The sequence below is a fragment of the Macaca fascicularis genome, chromosome 2, assembly GCF_037993035.2.
Source record: "Macaca fascicularis isolate 582-1 chromosome 2, T2T-MFA8v1.1".
Lineage (NCBI taxonomy): Eukaryota > Metazoa > Chordata > Mammalia > Primates > Cercopithecidae > Macaca > Macaca fascicularis.
In genome coordinates, this window is record NC_088376.1 from 103,340,244 (window position 1) to 103,349,157 (window position 8,914).

Here is an 8,914-nt window from a genome sequence, read left to right on the forward strand (position 1 = left end):
AAACAGCCACATAGTTGAGTGAGTTGGGTCTTAGTTGACCCAACTGGCCATAGTTGAGTGAGTTGGGTCTTTCTGTTTGGGATATGTGTGTGCAACCAACTCAACAGTAGCAAGGCTGGCTCTCAGGCTATAGCTCTCCATTTGATCCATTTGATTCAGTTATGGTTATAGTTCTCCCTGGCTCCCCTCCCCTCCCCTCTCCTCCCCTCCCCTCCCCTCCCCTTCCCTTTCTTCTTTTAGACGGAGTCTTGCTTTATTGCCCAGGCTGGAGTGCAGTGGCGCAATCTCAGCTCACTGCAAGCTCCGCCTCCTGGGTTCACGCCACTCTCCTGCCTCAGCCTCCCGAGTAGCTGGGACTACAGGCACCCGCCACCACGCCCGGCTAATTTTTTGTAGTTTTAGTAGAGATGGGGTTTCACCTTGTTAGCCAGGATAGTCTCGATCTCCTGACCTCATGATCCGCCCACCTTGGCCTCCCAAAGTACTGGGATTACAAGCGCGAGCCACCGTGCCTGGCTGGCTGGCTTTCCTTCTTTCTTTCTTTCTTTTCTTTTCTTTTCTTTTTTTTTTTTTTTTTTTTTTTTGTATTTTCATATTCACTCCAATATGGAAGCTGTCTTGGTGTTAACAAAAACTGTGTGACTGCATGATTTCTCCTTTAATTCGGTCACTACTGCCATTCCTCCTAATAGGTCTCTGGAATATCCTATTCTACCAGAATAGGTCTCCGGTAGGGTTCCCTGGTTTTCCTTGAATGCCTCTGCCCCTAGCTGTCATCTTCCCAAGCTAAGATTTCTTAGAACCACCTTCAGACACATCTCATTCCATAAACTTCCTATTCTCTATATCTTTTTTTTTTTTATTTTTTTTCCGAGAGGGAGCCTTGCTCCCATCACTGGCTGGAGTGCAGTGACATGATCTCAGCTCACTGCAACCTCCACCTCCCAGGTTCAAGCGATTCTCCTTCCTCAGCCTCCCGAGTAGCTGGGATTACAGGCATGTGCCACCATGCCCAACTAATTTTTGTATTTTTAGTAGAGACAGGGTTTTGCCAATTTGGCCAGGCTGGTCTCGAACTCCTGACCTCGTGATACCCCCACCTCAGCCTCCCAAAGTGTTAGAATTACAGGTGTGAGCCACCACGCCCAGCCTGTTCTCTATGTCTTAACAGCAATTAACAAGCTGTAGGGAAGAACTCTGCCTCTTACAGTTCAGTCCAAATTATAATAAGCTTGGCCAATACACCTCTGCACTTGAGAGTATGAAATTGGGCTATTTATCTAGTTTGTAGGCTTCCCCTCGGGGGAGGTTAACACTCAGTATGTCAAAGCTTGCTGTGTTAACAAGGCCTTTAGAGGGAATAGCGATAGAGAACAGACTGGAGATGGTTAGATTCATCTTTACCAGTCCAGCCCCCCCTGGACAAGGTCCTAGGAATGGTGAAGGCTTATGAAGAGATACAAACAGCTATTAATATTTCCCTATATGATGCCATGCCCTGGAAGTCAAATCCTCCTCTCCTCCTTTTTCTTTTCTTTTCTTTTCTTTTTTCTTTACAGGGTCTCACTTTGTCCCCAAGGCTGGAGTGGCGTGGGGAAATCTTGGCTCACTGCAGCCACCTTAACGTCCTGGGCTCAAGCGATCCTCCTGTCTCAGTCCCCCAAGTAGCTGGGACTATAGGCACGCCACCATGCTTGGCTAATTTTTTTTTTTTTTTTTTTTGAGACGGAGTCTCTGTCGCCCAGGCTGGAGTGCAAACTCTGCCTCCCGGGTTCACACCATTCTCCTGCCTCAGCCTCCCGAGTAGCTGGGACTACAGGCACCCGCCACCACTTCCGGCTAATTTTTTGTATTTTTTAATAGAGACAGGGTTTCACTGTGTTAGCCAGGATGGTCTAGATCTCCTGATCTCGTGATCCACCCACGTCGGCCTCCCAAAGTGCTGGGATTACAGGCGTGAGCCACCGCGCCCGGCCCCTAAGTTTTTGTAATTTTTGTAGAGACGGGTTTCACCATGTTGCCCAGGCTGGTCTCGAACTCCTGAGCTCAAGGGATTCGCCCGCCTCGGCCTCCCAAAATGCTAGGATTACAAGCAGAAGCCACCACGTCCGGCCGCAAGTCTGGCTTTTCTATCCCAGTTGCATGTGGACAACCAGGATTGCAGGACGAATCCCAAAATATGTGCACCCTCCTGGGCCCCACTGTGGCCCCATCTGTAGCCAGCTACGAGGCTTGTGGAGGCAGGGTTGCATCAAGATTCGCTAGGCAGCAGGGCATCATCAACACTAATGAGCAAGGAGGGGCCTGGACCAGGGCGCATCTCCAACACTGACCAGCAAGAAGAGCAGCCTGTGCTGACTTGTCACGTGAGGGTTCTGGACCAACGCACCACCGAGACGCGAACCCTTTGGCTTCCTAGAGAGAACCAGGCTCCCGCCGTACTTCCGGCTCGCTGCCGCCAGGTGGAGCCCCTGCGGTCCCGTGGGAGAGTGTACCTGCAAGGTGGCGCTCTGACCAGAGAGCCGCAGCCTGGAAGCCAAACGTGGCCCTCGGTGATCCCAGGCGGGGCGAGGAGACCCCGTGAGCCCATTTCGTTCTTCTCCGCCTGGAGGGCTTTCTGCGCCGGCCTTTGTGGCCTCCTTCCTAGTTGTGGCTGATGACATTGGCTGGCCGTCTTCTCAGTGATCCTAGCGGGTCTGCGCCCAGCGTTACCCACGGGGCACTTGAGCCTTTTTCTTGTTGTTTCTGGGCACTCTTTCCAGCTTTGACCCGTAGGCAAGCCTGCACTTTCATTTTGTCCTGTAAACCCTTATTGGTTCAGCAGTCCTCTGCCCGATTTCTTTCCAGAGGCGGCCTCTCTTGGTCATGGTCAGGGTCTTTGAACACATTTAGTAAAAACTATTTTCTACTCCAACCTGTCAACCTAAAATAATCAAAAAGTCAGAATCTGGTTTAAAGATAGTTTTTATTCAAGTGCAAAGTTAAGGACGGGTTGCCCAGGAAGCACGGATTCCAAAGAATGGAAGTCAGTCTTCCAAAGGGTAGACGTTTAAGATCGTTTATATAGACAAAGTTCAGGGAAGTGTAATAGAATTTCAACATATTTCTATGTAAGGTTTAATGCATAGTTACGATTATTTGATTAGTTGGGTGGTCTTTTTTTCCAGGAAAAGTATATTTAACATTCCACCCTGAAGATATAACTGTCATGGGGCCTTGGGCACCATCTGGTCTGAGTTAGGTACAGCATAATAAAGGAGACAGTTAATCTATAACGAAGATCAGTGATTGGAAGGGGGAAGATCTGGTCTCTGGTTTCTCCTAGTCATTTACAGAATAAGAACAATGAGGAAGAGAGTTAAACAATAATAAGAAGAATAGCATACATAATATGCGACTCTCCAGGGCTTAACTTTCCGCTTGACATAATAAATTTAGAAGGTCCTGAAATTTTATTTTCTTTTACAAATCCAAGCAGTTCCTCTGAGACCAGGATTCTCCTGTAGCTGAGATTCAGTTCTGGACTATGGAGTGTAGTGGCATGTTTTGAGAAACCTTGTGTCTTGCCCGCAATTGGATGAAGCAATAAACTGAAGGAGCAGTTATAACTCTGCAGCTGAAGGTGGGGCCAGGTAACCCTGGAGTGGGAGGACAAGACATAGTTCTAAAGGTTTTTAAGCAGGATGATACGGGGGAGTAGTGCACATATTGAGCTGCAAGAGAAGGTCAGGCTTATTTGTGGCTCTCTTCTCCTCACTTAGTTCCCGAGACTCTTCCTTTTCCAAAATCAGAGAGCAGTGCAGGAAACCAGGGGAATGCAGCCCTTTCTGCAGAGAATATGGTCCCAGCTGAGTTGGGCTTCCTAACAGTCTGCCTTAAGTCAGCTGTCGGAGAAATCAGTACAGGTCTCAGGGGCCTGACCTGGTTTACCCATTGCAGGGTGGCTGTAGCAAGTGTATATGTGTGTCTATACACAAGAAACTGTGTGTTTTGGGGGGGGAAGTGATTTGAGGCTAAATGAGATTGTCCAGACTAAGACGTGTCTTGGTTAGAGACAGCACATGATTTTGAGAAGATCCATTTAATTGGTAAAGTGGAGGGAGGCAACTGCCAGTAAAATTTTCTGGAAACTGGAAATTCACACGTTCTACAGATGAAGTCCACCAGGGTAATTAGGAAAAGTCCTTTGGAGAAATACATTTGCTCTGCAAATAGTGTGTGTAGAACAGCTTACGCCTGGGGGCCTGGTTATTCTGCAAGTATATACTGAGCAGCCTTTGTATGCCAGGCCATGGAATAAGCTTTGCAGATACAATGGGAAATAATAATAGTTACATAACTTACTGAGCTCTTACTTTGTAGATTCATTCATTTAACAGATATTTATGGGGTTTCTGCTTTGTGCCAATGGTGACCAAGACAGTACCTTCATGGAGCTGTAAACTCTAATGGGAGACACACACAACACACCCGTGAATGTATACTGCATTGTCAGGGAATGATACATGCCAAAATGGAAGGGTAAGTGAGGGGATGGAAAGTGACTATAGTGCCTGGAGTGGAAGAAGGTCAGAGAGGACCTCTTGAAGGAGGTGATATTTGAACAGAATGAATTGAGGGACCAAACCAGGCAGAGGGAACAGCAAGGTCCTAAAGTGTGAACAATCTTAAAGTGTTTGAGTTTTTAAGCAACAGAAAGAAGGCAAGTATTTCAGAAGGAAAAGGAGCCAGACCTGGTAGTTAGAGATGAGGTCAGAGAGAGAAAGAGGTGGGCCACTTTTTGTGTGGCTTTGATATTGTATAACTGGGCAAGGCCTTCTTCACGCAGAGTTTTTACAACTTACTGAACAGGCGATGTCCTCAATGAGATCTAAAGAAAGGGAAGAACAAGGGGAGAGAATTTTAGGCTGATAGAAGAACAAATACAAAGGCCTTGAGGTAGGAAAGAGTTTGACTTGTTTGAAGAAAAAAAAAGGAAGCCAGGGTGCTGGACTAGACAGAGCCCAGGGAGAGAGTTACACGGGCTGAAGTTGTAGAGGGACGTAGGGGCCAGATCAGTAGGATCTTAGAGGTCATGGGAAAGAGTTTGATTTCACCCTAAGAAGAATGATAGCCATTAAAGAGTTTTTGACTGTTTCATGAACTTTTTATCAGATCATTCAGACTGTTTGCAAAATCTACTTTATTACACACCCACACATTATTGGGTATGTAAGAGAAAAATGAATGAGATTTGAGTTAGGAGGTTATTGCAGGAGTACAGCCAGGAAATGATTACTGTAATGTTATAGTATGGATTGATATCTGGGTAGAGCAAATTTCCTTTTTCCCCCAAAAATATTCTTACTAGTCTTTCCATCTGTCCCTCCATATAAGCTTCACAATCCAGATTCTTTAGAACTTTAGAATAAAAAAATGATTTCCTTTGGGATTGCAATGACTTATAGATTAAATGAGAAATGACAGTTTTAGAAAAATAATGCTTTCCACTTATGAACATGTTCTCTCTTATCATTTATTCAGTTCTTTTATGAAGGGGCACAGGCACATGTATGCACACATGCATGTGTGTGCTATAGGTCTTGTCCATTTTCCAACTGAATTCTGGGGTATACTATTGATTTTCTATGTTGGTCTTCATCTGGCCATCTAATTATCTACAGCACATCTGCCCCCTTCCCTTGTTCCCCAGGGCTTGAGTAGGAATCTTTTGTTTCAGGAACCAGTGACCATCAAGGATAAGACCTTCTATTTCACCTACAAGCAATGGGCCAGCCTGATGCCTGCTCAAAAGACCCTGTACAGAGATGGTATTGGAGATATAGCCTCTGGGTGAGGCTCTCTCTAGGACTCAGCCTTTGTACTTTGGAGCTTCCTGGCTTCTTTCCTCTTATAGGCTGAGGTATCTCTCATAAGCTCATTTTCAGAATCCCATCAACTGAGTTTCCCAACTCACCCGCCTCAGGGACTGCTGGCCAGGGAGAACCCTAGGTTCTCTGTAGTATTGAAACAGATGTCCCCAGTTCCCTAGTAGAGGTTCTGCTTTGGACAAAATGTGAAATGAAAATTTTTTTGATGCCCTAATTGAGCCCTCTGTCCCTACACCATCCCTGTTTTCTTGAGATCTTAGCCTCCTACCATGTGGGTGGGATACTACCACTATTTCAGCCCACCCCCTCACAGGGCCAGATGTGTTATGCTCCTTCCTGAGTAAGAGAGTTGGGCTCCTTCTGTCGTGTGCTCCCCTTTCCCTGAGATCCCGCCTCGCTTGTTCTCCTGGGTGTTCCAATTCTTCCTCCACTTGCTAAAGGCAAAAGATGGGCTGAAAAGAGTTCCAGAATCAACAATGGTTGACTCCCCACATTTTCCTATTCCTTTTTTTTCCTCCTTGAGAAACATTTTATTCCCTAAACAAGTTCTGATATCTCTGCTGGAGCAAGGGGGAATACCGTGCGGCCCAGATCCCTGGGTGCTGCTCGGCAGAGAGGCCCTGAGAGGTGTCTGTTCTGGTGAGTGAGAGAACCTGTGAGCTTCACTTCCTGCTTTTCCTCTTCGTTTCTTGTTGTTTTTGTCTGTTTGCTTGTTTTAAGAGATAGGGTCACGGATGCGGTGGCTCACACCTGTAATCCCAGCACTCGGGGAGGCTGAGGCGGGCACACCACTTGAGGTCAGGAGTTTGAGACCAGCCTGGCCAACATGGTAAAACCCTGTCTCTACTAAAAGTACAAAAATTAGCCGGGTGTGGTGGCAGGTGCCTGTAATCCCAGCTACTAGGGAGACTGAGGCAGAAGAATTGCTTGAACCCAGGAGGCAGAGGTTGCAGTTAGCTGAGATCGTGCCACTGCACTCCAGCCTGGACGACAGAGTGAGACTCTGTCTCAAAATAAAATAAAATAAAATAATAAAATAAAATAAAATAAAATAAATGAAATAAAATAAGTGAAATAAAATAAAATAGACTTACGATGTTGGCCAGGCTGGTCTCGAACTCCTTGTCTCAAGTGATCCTCCAGCCTCTGCCTTGCAAAGCACTGGGATTATAGGCATGAACCACCATGCCCAGTCCTTTGTTTTAATAATTTGTCATGCAAAACGTTTTTCTTCTTTTATATGACTGCTGTGAAGGATGAAAGTGGTTACTCTTACACAAACAAATATTACAGAGCACCCCCTACACACCTTTTTTTACTTAATGGGATAATTAAACTTTGTACTATTTTTTTTTATTATATTTTAAGTTCTGGGCTACATGTGCAGAACGTACAGTTTTGCTACATGGGTATATGCATGCCATGGTGGTTTGCTGCACCCATCAACCCGTCGCCTACATTAGGTATTTCTCCTAATGTTATCCCTCCCCTAGCCCCCCACCCCCCGCAGGCCCCAGTGTGTGATGTTCCTCTCCCTGTGTCCATGTGTTCTCATTGTTCAGCTCCCACTTATGAATGAGAACATGCAGTGTTTGGTTTTCTGATCTTGTGTTAGTTTGCTGAGAATGATGGTTTCCAGCTTCATCCATGTCCCTGTAAAGGACATGAAATCATCCTTTTTTATGGCTGCACAGTATTCCATTGTGTATATGTGCCACATTTTCTTAATCCTATCATTGATGGGCATTTGGGTTGGTTCCAAGTCTTTGCTGTTGTGAATCGTGCTGCAATAAACATACGTGTGCAGGTGTTTTTATCATAGAATGATTTATAATCCTTTGGGTATATGCCCAGTAATGGGATTGCTGAGTCAAATGATATTTCTACTTCTAGATACTTGAAGAATCGCCACACTGTCTTCCACAATGGTTGAAGTAAATTACACTCCCACCAACAGTGTAAAGCATTCCTATTTTTCCACGACCTCTCCAGCATCTGTTGTTTCCTGACTTTTTAATGATCGCCATTCTAACTGGCATGAGATGGTATATTAAGATTCAGAGCTGTTCCTCTCCATGGAAATCTTTAGTAAAAGGCAAAAGATTTATACGATCTGAAGAGAAACCAGAGTATAATTTTCTACTGTTTTCAATACAAAGATGTGTTTTCATTACAATTAGAGGAATATAGGCTTCTGTGAGCTAGCCTGGAAGCAAACATAATCATTATTGTTCATTGTTTCCGTGAGAAAATGTAATGTTTCTAAATATTAACCTAAAAATAAACTCTGAGGAATTCATGATTGTAATTGGATGGAAACTGGCTTTCTTCATTTGAAATAAATTAACTGAACAAGATAAAAAAAATCCAGAAACATGTATTTTTTTTTTTTTTGAGACGGAGTCTTGCTTTGTCACCCAGGCTGGAGTGCAGTGGCACGACCTCCACTCACTGCAAGCTCCGCTTCCCGGGTTCACACCATTCTCCTGCCTCAGCCTCCCGTGTAGCTGGGACTACAGGCGCCCGCCACCATGCCCGGCTCATTTTTTTAAATGTATTTTTAGTAGAGACGGGGTTTCACCATGTTAGCCAGGATGGTCTCGATCTCCTGACCTCATGATCCGCCCGTCTCGGCCTCCCAAAGTGCTGGTATTAGTATTTTGGCTTTTCTTATTTTCAGCCTGTTAAGAAGAGAAGTGTAAGAGATTAGGTAACATCATTAGTGACAGCATGCATCTTGTTACAAATCTGAGAGTTCATATAGAACAGATTTAATCAATGTGGTGAGTGAAGCCGACGTTTCAAACTAAGGTCAGTCTTTCACCAATATCAGATAATTTACCCTGGGAAGATATCATACAATTGTAAAGAATGTGGAAAAGTCTTTAAATATAGGTCAGAACTTTCACAGCACCAGAAAATCCAAATGAGGAGAAACCGAACTCATGTAGGAAGTGGACAAACTTTTAATCAGAACACCCACCTTCTTTTTTTTGAGATGCAGACTTGGGCTGTCGCCAGGCTGAAGTGCAGTGGTGCAATCT

General features: G+C 45.0%; 1 non-coding gene across 1 annotated transcript; it reads right to left on the reverse strand.

Annotated features, from left to right (window-relative positions):
- Positions 1-7,891: 7,891 nt before the first annotated feature.
- LOC123571946 (U5 spliceosomal RNA) lies at positions 7,892-8,003 on the reverse strand. Its single transcript, XR_006696304.1, has one exon. It is a non-coding gene; the product is annotated as a U5 spliceosomal RNA (small nuclear RNA).
- Between the last annotated feature and the right edge of the window lie 911 nt (positions 8,004-8,914).